The sequence below is a fragment of the Colobus angolensis genome, unplaced genomic scaffold, assembly GCF_000951035.1.
Source record: "Colobus angolensis palliatus isolate OR3802 unplaced genomic scaffold, Cang.pa_1.0 Scaffold105, whole genome shotgun sequence".
Classification (NCBI taxonomy): domain Eukaryota; kingdom Metazoa; phylum Chordata; class Mammalia; order Primates; family Cercopithecidae; genus Colobus; species Colobus angolensis.
In genome coordinates this window covers 1,415,848-1,434,225 of record NW_012111475.1, presented here as the reverse complement: position 1 = coordinate 1,434,225, position 18,378 = coordinate 1,415,848, and the positions used below count along the sequence as shown (strand labels likewise).

The 18,378-nt window shown below is 57.2% G+C and overlaps 1 pseudogene; it reads right to left on the bottom strand.

Moving 5' to 3' along the window:
- The window catches only part of LOC105513760, a 40,679-nt pseudogene extending 30,955 nt beyond the window's left edge, over window positions 1-9,724 (bottom strand).
- Between the last annotated feature and the right edge of the window lie 8,654 nt (window positions 9,725-18,378).

Here is an 18,378-nt window from a genome sequence, read left to right as displayed (position 1 = left end):
AATGGGAGGGGGAAGAAAATGGGAGGGGGAGAGGGAGGGAGGGGGGAGAAACCAGGAGGGAGAGAGGGAGGGAGGGGAGAGAAACCAGGAGGAAGAGAGGGAGGGAGGGAGAGAGGGAGGGAAAGCTGGAGAGACAGACGGAAATGAGACAGAGGCAGAGACGGATTCTCACACCTTTGAATAACCTTGAAGCACCTGCCTGAGAGTTTTCTGCTAGGGGACCCTTGAGCAAACACCCTCACCCGCTATGGGGGAAGGGCCAATCTGGACACTTCTGGAATCTGGAATCCACTCCCCCAACAGGAGACACCAGTCCATCATTCCACAGTGGTTCCTGAGCTGCGATGGCCTGAAGTTCCTGCTCCCATAAGAGGGTGGGCATTGCATTATCCCTTTTTTTTTTTTTTCAGAACAGAGTCTCACTCTGTTGCCCAGGCTGGAGTGCAATGGTGTGATCTTGGCTCACTGCAACCTCTGCCTCCTGGGGTCAAGTGATTCTTCTGCCTCAGCCTCCAAGTAGCTGGGATTACAGGCGTGTGCCAGCTAATTTTTGTATTTTTAGTAGAGATGGGGTTTCTCCATATGGGCCAGGCTGATCTTGAACTCCTGACCTCAAGTGATCCACCTGCCTCAGCTTCCCAAAGTGCTGGGATTACAGGCATGAGCCACCGCACCCAGCCTGCATTTTCAAATTCTAAATAACCTGTCCTATTGCCTAATGCATCCTGGTCATCCCAAGTGGCCACCAGCAGTGCTGACCACACAAAAGTCAGAGGACAGTCGGGCATCACAGCAAAGGTGAAAAGCCAACATAGATGCTGGGGTCTCCATTCTTCCCCAGCTGGGGGTCGGGGGGTCTCCAGGGTGAGAGGCTTTTTAACATCTCCACAGCCCACAACTTCTTGGGCCCCCTCTGTGGGCTCTGCTCCCCAGCCCAGGGCTGCCTCCCTCCACCCGTGCCCTGCAGAGATCCCATCCCTGGGAAGCCTGTGCCTGGATGCCTCGCACCACAACACAGAGGGTACTTTCACCTACTTCTTACCATATGGCACCTGCAAAGCCCCTCCCCACGGTGTCACCCACGGAGCCCCCAGGACCCGTGTCCCCTGTTTGTTCAGATGCATACAGGGAAGCCTAAGGGAGCCTCCAGGGGCTATGTCCCCCTCTGGGTGCAAGACCTGGGCATCCACATTTAACAAGCCCCTCTTTCTATTCCTACCGTGATTTTAAGGCGGGAAGTCTGAGGCCACACATTGAGAAGCCCTGGGTTAGACTCTTGGATGTCCAGGGAGCGCCACAGCCCAAATTTGAACCTGAATCCCTGTGTGGGGCGCAGGATGTTTACCCGTGGGATAAGCCCCCATCTGTCAGGGAGGGGTGTCAGCGGCCAGCCCAGCCACACGGGCGGGAGAAGCCTCGTCTGCAACACAGCAGGTTCCCAGGATTAGGGGAGACCAAGCAAATACCTGGCTCCCCTGAAGGCGCCAAACGCTCCAGGTCTTTCTGCAAGAAAAGAGGTGAGTTCTGTCCTGCACAAGCCACCTTTCCCACAGCTACCTTCCTCCAGTCTCCCCAGAGCCCAGCAAGGAGGGAAGCTGCCTGCATTTCCCAGTGTGCTATGACAAGCTGCCCTACACTCAGAAGATTAAGACCACACGACCCGTAGGACCCCACTGCTCTGAAGTTCCAATGGGCCTCACAGAGCTAAAGTGAGCGTGTGGACAGGGCCCTGTTCCTCCCAGGAGCTCTGGGGAGAATCCGCTCCTCGCCCTCAAGAGGCCGCACACGTCCCTTGGCTTGTGGCCGCCACTTCTACTTCCGCTTTGTCACTGCATCTCCTTTTCTGCCTCTCCCTCCTGCCTTCCTCCTACAAAGGCCCTGTGATTCTGTGGAGGGCCCATCGGAGCATCCGGGATCCTCTCTCCATCTCGAGATCCTTGACTTTGATGACATCTGCAAAGTCCTTTTCGCTGGATGAGGCAATGCAGGCATAGGTCCTGGGCATAAGGACGTGGGCATTTTTGGGGGACTTTATCTTGCCACCCACAGATGGGCTCAGCCTCACAGCTTGTGCAGGTGGGAGCTGGGACATGGACCCCTACTGGCTGCTCGGTTCCCTGCTGGGGGTCACCCCTCTGGCCATTGGTCCCGCAGGGTTTGCATTTTGGCCTGGGCACTTCATCTTTGTCCTGCGCAGTTTCTCTATCCAGGCCTCCGGATCCAGGGGATCTGATTAGGAAACCTGCAACTGCAGCAGAGAGTAGTAAACTTCTGTGTGGCCAGTCTTCACAGCCTCCTAGACGTCTCACTCAGAGCCCTGGGCGCAGCTCAGCCACAGTGGTCTTGGGCCTTGCATCGGCCAGGTGATGGTGTTCACTTCACATCAGCATTTGCTGACCACCTGCAGTGGTGTACGCTTGCCCTGTGTGGCCAGAGCCCATTCTTAGGCCTCACTTACTCTGCAGCCCCAGCCCAAGCCCAGAGCTAGGCATGCAGTGAGGACTCAGAAATGTCTCAAACGGGCCGGGCGCAGTGGCTCACGTCTGTAATCCCAGCACTTTGGGAGGCTGAGGCAGGTGGATCACTAGGTCAGGAGTTCGAGACCAGCCTGGCCAACATGGTAAACCCCGTCTCTACTAAAAATAGAAAAATTAGAAAGGCAGGGTGGCGCATGCCTGTAGTCCCAGTTACTCGGGAGGCTAAGGCAGGAGAATCGCTTGAACCCGGGAGGCGGAGGTTGTAGTGAGTCAAGATCGCAACATTGCACTCCAGCCTGGGCGACAGAGCGAGACGCCGTCTCAAAAACAAAAAAGAAATGTCTCAAATGGAAAGAAGCGTGTGTTGCTCAGATCTCGGCTCCATTGGTTGATGCACCTGACAGCTGTAACCGAAACACACCCCGTGGATGCCCCCGTGGGCTAAAAAGAACGTGTGCTCAGACTTTCGTGCTACAGAATCCAGCAGCAGCCAGCCTGGAGATTCACTCCCTGTGTGAAGAAGATCTGAGCCCCTGGCTCATCGCAGGGAATGCAGGCCATGCAGATCCCGCCCCTTTGTTTGGAAGGGTTGGATGAGGGTTGCCAGGTGGAGGATGGTAGAGGGAGGGTGCTAAGGGAAAATGCTATATCAACTGCATGCTTTTTTACAGGAGGCCTGTCCAGCCCACCACTGCTGAACCACCCTGTATGGAAGTCCTCTCAATCAACCCTGTGTCATGGTCACCAGCTCTGGGTCTCCTCTTCAGCCTCTTGAACAAGGTGCCGCCCCTGTTGAAGTTGATAGGTGTCTGGCCCAACAGCTTCTAAACATCATCCTCCAATTCAGAAGCCAGGGCTCCCTGGAGACCCAGCCGATCCCAGGGCTGTGGCAGGGAAAGTGCAGGATGAGCCCGGAACATCTCATGTCCCAGAAAGCGAGGACGGACCCACTGAGTGATGTAGACACATGGAAAACCCAAATCGAGGGTGATCTGAATGATGAAATAGGTAATGATGTATACAGTCTGGAGACTCGATTAAAGATGTGTGAGCCTACGCTGAATTAAATCAGTGGATACCTGGGGAGCGGAACAGCTCTTCCTTACAGTTGAAAACTGATTGCTGAATGGAGAAGGCTTGCCTCATTAGACAGTCACCGCCTGGCAGCCTCTGTTGCAAGGACTATTTCAGCCAGGCCAGCCCATGATGAGACAGTAGAGCTTCAGGAGTTTGACAAGGAACAGGATATTCACCGAGTTTCAGAGTGTCGTCCCCCCAGTTACTTACTAACTGCGGAGGGGAGAAAAATAACCATGCAGTGGGGAGAACTGGCAGCTGCCCCTTCCCCAGGGGACCAAAATTAGCATCACCAGCCAGAGACTAATGGACATCGTCTGCACTGAAGAAACATTGCTTCTGCAGGATTCCTGCCCAAATCCCTAATGTGATCGTGAAGAAATATTAGCTGCACTCGAATCGAGGGACATTCTACCAAGATCCAAACTGTATCTTCAAAACAGCAGCCTCCAGATTAAAAGGTACCTCAGAAAGGTTGCGTCAGAATACAAGGTGTGACCCAGGAATATAAATACATTTTTTTTTTGCTATAAAGGATATTATTGGGGTAAATGGCAAGATCTGAATGAGGCCTGTAGATGAGGTGATGGTGTTATTAAAACCAGGAGATGAACATTGAAATAATTACAATGCGGTTATGTAAGAGAATGTCCTGGTTTTAGGAAATATGGACACCTTTTAGGATGAAAGGGCATCATGTCTGCCATTTACTCCCAAAAGGATCAGAAGAAAATCACACACACACACGAGTACACACACACACGAGTACACAAAGTAAAAGTCATAAAATGTGAACATTCAAGGAATCTGGGTGTGGGCAAATGGAATTATCTGCACTATTTCTTGCCACCTTTGATGTCTATCTGAAATTGCCCAGAGAAGACGAGGAGTTGAAGGAGCTGAGGAGCCCCACCCCAAGCCAGCTTCCCCTCGGCCCACCCAGCCTCCTAAGCAGGCAGAGTTTCCTCAGCTCCCCTCCGCTGGGCCCACAGAGATTCGCTCCAGGCAGAGGCAATGCCACAGTGCTTTGCTGAGCCTCTGGAGGAAGAAACACCCAGCCACTCAGGGCAAAGGCTTCCAACTCCCGCAGAGGCTCCCAGCTCCTCCCTGGGCCCCACGGCTCTGTGGGAGGCTGGCCAGGGCCCTCCTGCTCTGTGCACTCATGGCCCTGGGCATGGCCCAGCCCCTTCCTTTCCGAGAGGCCTGCCCTGGAGGGAACGTGATTCCGTGGCCTGGTGGGCTCCCCAGGCCCAGGCCCCACCCCAAACCTCTGAGCCGCCCTTCCTGGCCGGGCATGCTGGTGCCTGCAGACCACTTCCCCTTTGTGATTCAGGGCAGGAGGCCATTGACCCCTTCCCATCTCCGCCCTCATGCCGAAGGGCAGGATTGCAGATATAAAACACTCCCACACCCAGCTGTGAGCCAGGCGACAGCATCTGAGGTTTCCACATCCCAACACATCCTTCGTTCATCAATCCCTTGAACAGTGACGGAGCACCTACCATGTGCCAAGCCCTGGAGTCCCGAGACAGGGACGTGGGCAGCTAAGAGGAGCCCAGGCTGAGGCTGGACACTGGGAGGAGGCGGCCCAGGGAGGGGTCACAGCCACAGCTGTCTCCAGCCCAGGAGAGGCTTGCAGGCCTTGGTGTCCCCTGCCTCTCCCCTCCTCCCCTTCAGGGTCTCAGGATGAGAGTCAGATGGGATCCTGGAGATCACCTAGGCCACCCTTCAGGTTTCCCAGGGATTCAGGAGACTGGACATGCGTCCTGGCCCGGCCCCTGACTGCAGGGTGGCCTGGCCCGGCCCTTCCCTCTCTGCACCTTGGGTGCCTCCTGGGGAATGAGGATGCCTCATCCTGAGGACTCTCAGGGGTTCCAAGGCCAAACCCATCGGACTGTTTCTGGAATGGTCTCTGAACGTGTGGGTTCAAATGCTCCTGTCTCGTTCTTTGCCAGTTTTGTTATCACTGACCTGTCCCTGGAAAAACACGAGCTGGGCTCTGGCCTCTCAAGTGACTCAGCGGGCACAGGGGCTCCAGTAAACACATGCGGGGGAAGGAAGCGAGAAGTGATGGAGAGCAGACCCCAGCCCCAGCCCTTACCCCAGGAGGCCTGGAGGCGGACAGGACGGTGAAGGACGGATGGACAGGGCAGGTGGGGTGGAGAAGTGGCCGGGATGGACTCACCGCCTCTCCCCAGCGCCTTGGCCTCCTCAGGCCCCGCTTTCTCCCAGCTCACAGAGGGCCTCGTGGCCACTGTCCAGACATGGTCCCGGCTGCTGCCCCTCCTGAGGGTCCCATGGGACCCCTCCCCATGGGGGTCGGCTCCTCAGTGATCATAGCAGGGAGGTTCTCCATGACCCACGGAGGCCTCACATGCCTGGCCCTGTGGACAGAGTGGGTGTGGTCAGGAGAGGCGGCCCCCACCAGAACCAGCACAGAGGCTGTGTCCAAGGCTGGGGTCCAGAGGAGAGAATGCCAGCGTTGCTGAGCGCCTGCACCTTTCAGACCCAGCGGGCCCCTCACCGTAGCAGGTGACCGTGCGTGGTATTGTGGTGGGCATGATCCCGCACCGCTGCTGTGCCTCCCGCCCCATCCCGGGTGTGCTGTGCTCCCTTCCTCCACGGGGCCTCCTCTCGCTGGTTTTCTGCCTGGAGGCCCCTTCCCCGTGGAGGCAGAGCCCCTGGGTGCCTTGGGCCCCTCCTCAGGAGCTGGTCACTGCCTCTTTGCTGGGCCGTCATGCCTGACAGAGCGTGCTCCCGGGACAGTGCTCCGTCGCCTGCCAGAAGACACAGAAGGACACAGAGTCCCCCTTATGGCGTCACATGCAGGCGCAGGGCCCATGGGGATGGCGGCCAGGGCCAGGGCTGAGGCACGCAGGGGACAAATCCCAGCTGTGGCCACAGGGATGGGGTCAGCCATGTCCTCCTCAGCTCCGGCCTCAGGCAGAGAGGCTGACAAAAGGGGAGGATGGCAAGCACAGTGTCAGGACCCTGCTATCCCTGCAGGGAGGGCTTGGTCATGGGGGCCTCACTGTTCCCTGATTGTGGGTGGAGAAAGGTCCACCCTGCCCCTCCAGAACGCCATGGCCAGGGCGGTTTTCAAGTCCAGAGCCTCAGGGAATGATGGGGATGCAGAGGGAGGAAAAGGGGTTCCATCCGTGCCTGATGTGTGGTGAGAAGGTTTTCCCTGCTGCTATCTAACGCAGGCTCCGCTGCCCCTCCTTGGTGAAATGTGAGGTGGGGAAGAAATAAGCCAGCGTCCCCTGCAGCTCCTGCCTCCCATCTCCCCGCCCCACAAGACATTCTGAGCAAACACTGGGACAGCTACGTGTGGACTTGTCCCCTTGCTCTTGGCTTGAAGCCCCCCCAGTGGCCAGCAAACATCCCCTCTGCAGGCAGCGCACGGAGAACTGGGGCAGCTATGCCTCTGACCTCTGTGTGGGGGCAAAAGTGCAAGTCTGGCCTCCTGCTGTCCCGTCACCCCTTTTGTGGTGGACACTTGGGAACAAGGCACTCAGGGCTTGCCAGGGCCTCTGTCCGGGCCTCAGAGCCCTGATGGGCCCACCAGGCTGGGGCTTGCCAGCGGCCAGGACAACCTCCAGAGCCTCCTGTCCTTGTCCCCATCTCCCACTTCCACCCTGGTCTCCAGGCAGGGAATGTGGCAGGGGACTGGGAGGCAAACCGGGCAGCTGTTGGAGGTGTGTGGGGTCTGCAGTCAGGGACACAGGATGTGGCTGTGAAGGGGAGGCAGGAGGCCCGGGACATCCAGCACCCAGGAAGGGCAGAGAGGCACCCCTGGGGGCTTCAAGCCAGGAGCAGGGGGTCGAGTCCACACGTAGGAAAGTCTGTTCCAGTGTTTGCTCAGAATGTCTCGCAGGGCAGGGAAATCAGAAGCAGGAGCTGCGGGAGTGCTGGGCTTATTTCTTCCCCACCTCAGTTTTTCACCAAACAGGGGCCGCTGAGCCTGCATCAGACAGCAGCATGGAAAATTTCACCATACATCAAACACAGCCCGGCTTCCTTCCCCAGCACCCCCAGCCCTCCCGCAAGGATCTGAGCCTGAAAACCCAGAGGCGGTCAAGACAGACCTCAGGACTCCCAGGACAGTGGGTGTCAACTGGCACACCTCCCCACTGCCCAGCAACCCCAAGGAAGGCCTACCTCCCCAGTACACAGATGGGGAAACGGAGGCTCTGAGGGGTCAGGCAATTCTCCCACCTGTGCGCGCTTGCACGCACACACACACACACGCACCTGCACACCCGTCAGACCAAAGCAGAAGCGCACACTGCAGCTGCCATCCCTGCTGCCTTTTCCCCACCGGTGAGCACCTCCTCCATCCCTGCACTGCTCTCGGCTCTGGCCACCACTGCGGCATCAGGTCCCTTCACAGAGGCTGCTCCCCAAGAGGCAGCTCCCCTGTAACATTTAGTACAGAACGAGGAAAACCTCATGGGGGGGCGAGTCGGCTGCAGGCAGGGACAAGTGGGTGTCCTGTAAGCCCAGCCATCACCCCTGCCCCCATGGCTGTGGCTGTCACCCTGAGAACCGGCCTCCCAGGCCCCAGCTCACCGCACACTTTGGGCTCCATCAGCACAGCAGGGGCAGGAGGAGCCCACCGTCTAAAGTCTTTGGTTTCAACAACCACCACCCACCCCTGTGCTGTGCCAGCTCTGAGCTGGCCAGTGGGAACACAGAGGGAGGAAGACCCAGACCTGCTAAGTTGAGAATTTAGACAGAATAGCGATGGTTCCATGAGGCAGGTTCTATAAGGCATAGAGAGTGTCCTCTAGCCCTGGCCGGGGAGGGTATCTCAGAGTCAGGGAAGGCTCCCTGGGGACCTCTGACCACAGGGCCTCAGCCAGACCAGCCCCAGGCCAGCAAGGCTTGCAGAGGCGACAGCTCCTGGCTGTGAAGTGGCCCCGGCACACCCCCTCCCACCTGCACACCTGCTCCAACTGTAACCTGATTGGTCAGTTTGTGGCCAAATCCTTCCCACCTCCCAACCACCTCTGAGGGGCATGGACTGGGACCTCTGGGGGCCGGGAATGATGAATCAAGAGACATGTGACGCCAAGAGGTGCCCAAGAGACCCTTCAGGGAAACTGCTCGCCCAGGAGTGGGAGCAAGGTGCAGCCTGTAAGACTTGCTTTCCAAAGGAGGAAGCGTGCGTGGAACTGCGGACACGGAACATGGCCTCACTGATCAAATGCCTTGTGCAGCCTGGGGCCTTCGCCCTCCCTGTTCCCATGTCCTGGGACCCTGGTCACGCCTGGAGAGCTCTGGGCACCTTCAGTGACAGTGCGGGATGCTCTGGCTGCCCTCTCCCAGCCTCAGATTTTGCTTTCTCCTCCTTGCTTTGCAGGACTGCGGTCCTGGTACCTGTGGCTGCCTGTGCCCACCACCTGGCCCGGGTCTGTGGCAGCACCAGGAAGCCTCTACCTGTGAGGCCAGGCTGTCTTCCAGTCTCATCTCCGGAAGCACATGGAGGGGTCTCAACAAAGCGCTGGAGTCCACTCCCTGGTGTGTGAGCTTCCTGGTTTAGGGGGTCTTTTGCTCCCAACGCCTGACCTCAGGGTCCTCGTCCTCCTATCTCTGCCTCTTTGTCCCTCAGGAGCCAGGTCTCATGTCCCTGTAAGCAGAGCAGGAGTCCCAGCAGCCTTTCTGCATCCACTGGCTGATGCCCGGGACACCTGCCTGCCTCCCAGTCCACCTCCCCCTGGGTTAGGAACGGGCCTGTTCGAAATGGCATCCAGGGCTTCTATGGGCCTGGCACACAGCTGGTGCTCAGAGACAGTCTCCTGAGAAAAGGAAGGCTCCCCAGGCTCAGGGAATTTCCCACCTGCTGTTACAACCCTAAGCGTGGGGTTCCTGTGCAGAGCCTGGCGATGAGGAAGTGAGTTCCATCTCCACAGCATCCCCTCCCTCAGCCCTGCAGGCCCAGCCACCACTGCACAAGCAGAGGCCCTAACCACAGGTAGGTGTTGATGCTCCCAGGGGCCAGCTCACCGAGCTGGGGGACCACCAAGCAGCCTGCAGGACTCTCTCCTTCCTGCCTTTATCCTGTTGGTTCAGTTTATCATCAGGACAAACCCTTGGAGGGCCCTGGATGGGTCAGAACAGGCCCCAGCCCCAGGCCAGCCTCCAGCCCCAGGGGAAGGGTGGAGTTTGGCTCCAGAACATGGAGACGTGGAGCCAAACCCTGGTTTCTGGGAGACCTCTCCATGCCTCAATTTACTGAGCGAGAAAATGAGAATGAGCACGCACACCACACAAGTGGGTCGAGTAGGTTAAAGAGACAGTGCTCCTGGTCCACAGTCAGAGTTTGGTGAATGTGGGTTGGAAGAAGGAGGGAGAGGGCCTGGGCCGGCCCTGAACGGGTTTGGGAAGCTTTGGCCAAGCTTTCGCCAGGCTGTTACTGAACAAATACTTCTAGGGCCATTGAGACCTCACCTATGCCACCAAGCACCTCTGGAGGGTTGACTTGTCACCTCGCATCCTGGGGTGACACTGTCCTTTCAAAATTCATGCCCACGGGAACCTCAGAATGGGGCCTTATTTGGAAATGGTCTGTGCAGATGAAGTGACCTTCACTTAAGATGAGGGTGTTCCAGATGAGGATGGCCCTAAATCTAGTGCCTGGTGTCCCTGTGAGTAAAAGAGAAGACGCGGAGGCACACAGAGGAACCGGAGAGGAGGCCACACGACCACCAGGGCGGAGAGTGGACTGATGTAATCACAGCCAAGGAGCACCCGGAGCCACAAGGAGTGGGAAGAGGCAGGGAGGAGCCGCCCCAGGAGCCTTCTGAGGGACACCTTGAGTTCGGAATTCCGACCTCCAGAGCTGCGAGAGAACATGACCAAGAGGGCTCTGTCATGCGCTTTGGCAGCACGGGAAACCGGCACACCCGTGCACTCCTGGGCCCTGCCTTCCTCTTCTGTGTCGTGCGGCCATCCTCACTCATGTTGCTGGAAGAGTGAGCGATGTCTCCATGCATAAAACACTGGCCCAGCGCCCAACACACGACACAGTTGTCATCGCTGTCACAACGGTGTCGACAGTCACATAATTATGACCATCCAGGGTGCTCACAGCATCCTTGGCTCACCCGGAGGAGGGAGGCACCACCATGCCCCTTTCACAAATGAGCCATCAGCTGCGGTGACTCTGCCTGCCCAAGGTCACACAGCCAAGCAGCACAGGTGGGGTTGAACCCAGGCGGTCTGAGCCCAGCCCCCGCATACCCATCCTAAACCTAACCCTGACTTGGGCCAGGCCTTGCCTCCAGCCACAAGCTCAGCTGCGGTCCCGCTGCCTGGCACTGGGAGGCCACACTGTGAATGGCCCGCTCACATGTAGGCCTCCCCTGGCCCTGGCCGACGCTGCTAACTCCCCCCAGTGTCACTTTGCTATTCATCTCATTTGAGCCTCGTCAACGGCAAAAGGTCGGAAACTCCCGCTTCACAGACAGGGCAGGGCTCCCGGGGCTCCTGGGGAATCACGCACAGGCCCACGGGGCTCTCAGTGGTGTACACACACGGGACCACACACCCCGGCACACCTGCAGTTGAAGGCTGGGCCCAGGCCCTCCCTGGAATTTTCAGGCTGGAGCCCTTGGTCCAGTCATGGGTCCATTTGGTTATTGGAAAAGAGACCCAGGTGACAGCGTCAGAGTGGCTGGTTACAGCCACCACGGTGCCAGGTGAGGCTTAGAGGCACTGGGCTCACCCTGGTGGGTCTGGCAGTGTGGCCTGAGCTAACCAGGGTCTGGGGTCACACCTGAGACCCGCTAGACTTGGAATCCAGCAACAGGCTGGCTCTGCTCCCAGACCCCCAGGGCTGCTCACACCAAAGGTCAGCATGGGGTCAGGCCATATCCCAGAAGCAAGGGTGCTTTGTCAAAGCTGAAATCATTGCCCGTAATCACTGCAGATTGGCACTGCCAGCACCTGTGAGCTCTGAGTGGGGTCTGCTGAGGGTGCCACCGACCTCCCGGAGGCCCCCAGCTTGCAGTTTCGCTCCACCCCCATCCAAAACAGCTCAGAAAAGTCCTCAAGAAAGTGTAAAGATCCAACCTTGGCAAGACCCGCAGACAGCAGCCTGCTCGGCCAGTCCACACCCCGCTGCCCCGGAGCCCCCCGTACCTGCGGCGTGCTCCTCGGGGGCAGCTCCCAGGCCCACAGGACCGTGGCACGCAGGCACCAGGTGGCCGCTCCTGGCCCAGCGCTGGCTAGCCCCACAGGGCTGTCTCCAGCTGGAGGGAGCAGGCAGGGGCCGCCCACAGCTGGGCTGACTGCACAGCGGCCTCCGCCCCCTGCTTCCTGCCCTACTTCCTCCCTTCGCCTGAGGGCCGGTGACGGTGACGGAGAGGCAGGCCCAGCGCGGCTGCACAGACACCGCAGCTAGTTGCTCATTAGCTCCTTCCTGGACCGGCTCCAGGCCCTGTCCTGCCTGCCCGCTGCCCAGCCCCCAGGTTCTGTAGTAGAAGCCAGGGGCACCCAGTCCCCCGCCTAGGCTGGGATTGGGGAAGTCCACCAGCCACCCACCCTCCAGCCCTGCCAGCCTCAGCTCTGCTCTCTGTTCCTCTTCCACTTACTGCACACACACATGCATGCACACACACACGCATGTGCATGCACACATACATGTGCATGGGCACACAGACTCATGAGCACAAGTGTGTGCACACATAGACAGGCACACATATGCACACAAACGCTCACATGCAGCTCCTTCCATCTCTGCCCAGGTGCTGTCTGGGCCACTGGCTCCATCAATGGGAACACTTAGGGGAAGAGCTGGGCCCCCCTCCTCCTCACCACAAGCTCTCCTGGTTAACCTGACCTGTCCCAACGGGCCTACCTCTTTACCTCCCCCCACTGGCTCCAGGCCTGAGCCAGGTTTGAGAGCAGAAACCTCCCTGGCCAGGCGGACCCAAGGCCAAAGCACGGAATCTCACCCCTGCCCGCTGAGGAAGACTTGCATGGGCTCACGTCAGCTCAGACAAGAGGCAGAACTGAACTCTGTTGGCCCCGCCTGTCTGCCTGCTCTGATGCCCTTGCCAACACAGTAGTATGAGCACCCGCGTGGTAGATGTGGGCTGCTGGCTCCGGCCCAGCTCTAGGAAATGGGAATGGGAGGGATCCCTCCATCCTGTGCTGTGGTAGGTTGGTGCTTTACACACACCTGGTTTAATAAAATGAAGAATAATCGCTAAGTTAAATAGTAACGTATCCATCTCACAGACAGGAAAACTAAGTCTCAGGGGGTAATGTGACATGCCCAAGGCCAGTGACCAGCTAGAAGATAAGAATGGAACCAGTTCTGACTGATCCTGAGGGCTTTAGGGCTGGACTTTTCAACCAAGGCACTACAGACATTTGGGGTCGCATCCTTCTTTGCTGCAGGGCAAGGGGCTGTCCTGTGCACTGGAGGGTTTTAGCTGGTCCCTGGCGTCCACCCACTGGATGCCAGTAGCCCCCTCCTCTAATCATAACAGCCAAACAGTTCAGATATTGATCCTCTAGGGGTGAAGTTGCCCCAGGCTGAGAATTCCCACCCCAGGTGAGCTACTCAGGTCAAAGCCTCTCCCAGCCCACACCTGCGTCCTTCATCCTCACCCTTCCGTCCCGTTCACCTTTCTCTAATCACAGGCTCTGCCCAGGGGCTGCCGCTTGCCTCAAGTCCCTGCATCCTGCACGGTGAGCCCTAAAGTCACACCCTCCCTCCTCTTCACTGAGGCCAGGGCCTGGGAGCAGGGGTGTAGCTGCAGATGCCCATGCACATCCCCTCGCTGCCACGAAAAGACCTTGGGGAGGGCCCACGTGAGGCCCAAGCCCCTTAGGGTCCCAGCCTCCAGGCTCCCTGGGCCATTCTGGCCAGGCCCCACTTTCCATGCCACCAGCATGCTCGGTGAGCACACGGTGGGTTGCGGGAGGAGGTTCAGAGGCACCAAAGGACACTTTCAGAGAGTCCCCAGTGGCAGCAATCTGAAAGTCTGACCCACAGGCAGAGGGGCAGCAGCTCCCAGACCAGCTCTTCTTCCCTGCGGGGATGCGGCTCCCCAGCCCTGGCTCGTCTGAGGAGGAAAATGGTGGTCTCTCCAGCCTCATCCAGGGGCAGTCACTCTGTCAGTTTCGTGGAGCTGCCACAACCAAGTGCCACAAACTGGGGACTCTAGACAGCAGAAATGTCATCTCTGACAGTTCTGGAGGCCAGAAGTCCAAAATCAAGCTGTGGGAAGGGCCCCACTCCCTCCGGAAGCTCCAGGGGAGGCCTCTTCCTGCCTGCTCCAGCCTCTGGAGCTCCACGTATGTTCTGCTGGAGGTTGCATTGCTCCAGTCTCTGCCTTTGTCTTCACCCAGGCGCCTCCTCTGTGTCTGTCTCCTCTTCAGTCTCTCCTAAGCGCCCTGTCACTGGATTTGGGGTCCACCTGAATAACCCAAGATGATCTCATCTACAGACCCTTCAGGAAATTCCATCTGCAAAGACTCTTTTTCCAAATAAGGTCAGGTTCACAGGTTCAGGGTGGACGTACCTTTTGGGCTCAGCTCGGTACATAAGCTGTGATGCAGGCCTGGGACAGTGGTTAGAAATAGTGGCCCCCAACCACAGCCCCTCAACCCCAGCAGCCTGCAGTCCCTCCAGCCTGGTGTCCTCCCGGCCCCCTCCTTGGGCCTTGGGGATGGATGATACAAGGTCCAGGGACCCCATCCTGAAGCCCCTCCTGGACTCTAGCCCTCAGCACTCCACCCTTCCTTGCAGACACCTGCCGGCCCCATCTCCCACCTTCCTTCTCCCACCAAAGCTCAACTTTCATCCTGCCCAGCCCCCACCACCTGGGAGCCTCTGTCCAGCTCCCTCTGCCTCCTGTCTCAGGGGACTGGGTAATGCTTCCATCTTTCACAAAGGTCCCGCTGCCGAAGCCCAGAGCACTTTGGGAGCTGGATTCTCCTGGCAACTTCCCTGTGGAATGGGTGCAACTCTGGGCACCCACCTCTCCTCCATTTGGGCTACTTTCCCGGGTGAGCAGCCACCCCTGAGGCATCTGCTGCCCCAGTGCCCAGGACCTGTGGATGCCCACAGAAGCACTCAACATCACCACCCCACCCCAGGTCTTCCTCTCCCTACGTCTCCACCAGTGCCGTCTATAGCCTCTGTGGCTCCCTCCCCTGCTCAGCGCCTCTTCTCCACCGGGGGTCACATTCACGCCTCAGGTCCAACACATCTGTCAACACAACCTCATGGAGTGGTCACTTCCTCTGAGTAGCCCTGGGGGTCAGGCAGGTGGGGATGTGAGATTCTGTGGCTGTGCCCTGAGTCATCATAAAGATTAAATTAGATTCGAGGACTTTTCTAACAAGCCAAGCACAGGTGCACAGCTCAGTTGCCCTGAGATTCTGTGCCCACGCCGAGTTCTCTCCGTGGCCTTGGCCCAGCGAGGAGCACAGAGCGGCTGTGCTTGACAGGCAGGTGGGGAAGAACCGACGTCCCTGGGAGGTCAGTGCCTCCTACCAGTGCCCTGGCCGCGTTGCCCCCACCACGGATGGGGCTGCCTGTGCCCCTGCTCAGATGATGGCCCCAAGGGGCTATGGAGAGAAGTGGGGAGTGGGCGCCCAAGACCACCTGCGTTAACTTGCTGCCTGCCTGTGGCACCTCCTCCTCCTCCTCCTCCCGGCCTCAGTTTCCCGTCTGTGACCTGAGACTCAAAGCAGGTGCCCCCAGTTCTCCAGCCTGCTCACACCTCTGCCCCTTCTCCAGAGTGGGCAGAACACTCCTCTCCTGGCCAGAGACGCCTGGCTTCCCCTGTGTTTGTTTTTCTGGAAGCTGCATTGAAAAAAGCCCCCAGACAGGCTCCACATCCACACACGGCTCTGGAGACATTTCCTCTCCTGGCCATTGTCCCCCGCGGTGGCTGGAGACCCTGTATCCTGTTTGTCTCTGCAGCTGTACTTCTGGCCCAAGGCCGGGGGAATTTTCCAAGAGCCTCCCCAACTGCACAGAGCACCTTGACTGCACACAGCACACCCAGCGGCCTCCTGGAGGAAGAAGCCTGAGCCTTCAGGGCTGGGGGCTTCCCAAGCAGGCCCACCTAGAGGCTGCAGATCCTGGGGCAGAAGCGCACACAGCCCTGCTGCCAGAGGGCCCGTCCAAACCCCAACTCAGGTTTCAATTCTCCCAGGACAATCTGTCACTCCTCTGGGCCTCAGTCTCCCCATCTTGCAAATGGTAGAGTTGGGCTTGGAGATTTCTAAGTGCCCTCCAGCTCAATAGTTTTGCTCCCTGGTGTGGTTGTAATAAATTCCAATTGTTACTTGCCAAGAAGATGCTCAGCCCTTCACAAGGATTGTCATCACATGGGGCTTGCTGATGGCCCCACCAGCTTGACTGTCTCCTGATGCCTGCTGGTGAGTATCTCCTGATGCCCGCTGAACTGATTCACAGAAGGGCTAGAGGAGGCATGAACTGCCCAGGGCCATACAGCTCCTATGTAGCAGAACCAGCCCGGATCCCAGTCCTTCCAGCACCAAACCTGTGATCCTTACTGTCAGGCCTCTGAGCCCAAGCCAAGCCATCGCATCCCCTGTGCAAGCATCCCCTGTGACTTGCATGTATACGCCCAGATGGCCTGAAGTAACTGAAGAATCACAAAAGAAGTACAAATGCCCTGCCCCACCTTAACTGATGACATTCCACCACAAAAGATGTGAAAATGGCTGGTCCTTGCCTTAAGCGATGACATTATCTTGTGAAATTCCTTTTCCTGGCTCAAAAGGCTCCCCCACTGAGCACCTTGTAACCCCCACTCCTGCCCGCCAGAGAACAACCCTCCTTTGACTGTAATTTTCCCTTACCTACCCAAATCCTATAAAACGGCCCCGCTCTTATCTCCCTTCGCTGACTCTTTTTGGACTCAGCCCACCTGCACCCAGGTGAAATAAACAGCCATGTTGCGCTCACAACGCCTGGTTGGTGGTCTCTTCACACAGACGCGCATGACATTTTGGTACCGTGATTCGGATCAGGGGACCTCCCTTGGGAGATCAATCCCCTGTCCTCCTGCTCTTTGCTCCATGAGAAAGATCCACCTATGACCTCTGGTCCTCAGACCAACCAGCCCAAGGAACATCTCACCAATTTTAAATCGGGTAAGCGGCCTCTTTTTACTCTCTTTATCCAACCTCTCTCTCTATCCCTCAACCTCTTTCTCCTTTCAATCTTGGCGCCACCTTTCAATCTCTCCCTTCTCTTAATTTCAATTCCTTTCATTTTCTGGTAGAGACAAAGGAGACATGTTTTATCCGTGGACCCAAAGCGCCGGCGCAGGTCACAGACTGGGGAAGGCAGCCTTCCCTTGGTGTTTAATCATTGCAGGGACGCCTCTCTGATTACTCACCCATGTTTCAGAGGTGCCTGACCACGCTGCAGGGACGCCTGCCTTGGTCCTTCACCCTAAGCGGCAAGTCCCGCTTTTCTGGGGGAGGGGCAAGCACCCCAACCCCTACCCTCCCTGTCTCTACCCCTTCTCTGTTTTTCTTGGGGAGGGGCAAGAACCCCGACCCCTTCTCTCCCTGTTTCTACCCCTTTCTCTGCTTTTCTAGGGGAAGGGCAAGCACCCTGACCCCTTCTCTCCCTGTTTCTACCCCTTCTCTGCTCTTCTGGGGGAGGGACAAGAACCCTGACTTCTTATTTTTGTGCCCCCTCTTATTTTTGTGCCCCGATCTCTTATTTTTGTGCCCCAATACCTTAGTTCCGCACCCCAACCCCTTTCCTGCTTTTCTGGAGGGCAAGAACCCCCGAACTCCTTCTCTCCGTGTCTCTACTCTTTCTTTTTTCTGGGTTGGCCTCCTTCACTATGGGCAACCTTCCACCCTCCATTCCTCCTTCTTCTCCCTTAGCCTGTGTTCTCAAGAACTTAAAACCTCTTCAACACACACCTGACCTAAAACCTAAACACCTTATTTTCTTCTACAATGCTGCTTAACCCCAATACAAACTCGACAGTACTTCCAAATAGCCAGAAAACGGCACTTTAGATTTTTCCATCCCGCAAGATCTAAATAATTCTTGTCGTAAAGTGAGCAAACAGTCTGAGATGGATGCCTGACGTCCAGGCATTCTTTTACACATTGGTCCCTCCCTAGTCTCTGTTCCCAATGCAACTCCTCCCAAATCTTCCTTCTTTCCCTCCCGCCTGTCCCCACAGTCCCAACCCCAAGCATCGCTGAGTCTTTCTAATCTTCCTTTTCTACAGACCCATCTGACCTCTTCCCTCCTCGCCAGGCCGAGCTAGGTCCCAATTTTTCCTCAGCCTCTGCTCCCCTACCCTGTAATCCTTTTATCATCTCCCCTCCTCACACCTGGTCTGGCTTACAGTTTCATTCCGCGACTAGCCCTCCCCCACCTGCCCAGCAATTTCCTCTTAAAAAAGTGGCTGGAGCTAAAGGCATAGCCAAGGTTAATGTTCCTTTTTCTTTATCCAACCTCTCCCACATCAGTTAGCGTTTAGGCTCTTTTTCATCAAATATGAAAAACTTAGCCCAGCTCATGGCCTGTTTAGCAGCAACCTGAGACGCTTTTCAGCCCTAGACCCTGAAAGCTCAGAAGGCCGTCTTATTCTTAATATGCATTTTATTTTATTACCCAATCTGCTCCTGACATTAAATAAACCCCCAAAATTAAATTCCAGCCCTCAAACCCCACAACAGGACTTAATGAACCTCGCCTTCAAGGTGTACAATAATAGAGTACAGGCAGCCAAGTAGCAACTTATTTCTGAGTTGCAATTCCTTGCCTCCACTGTGAGACAAACCCCAGCCACAT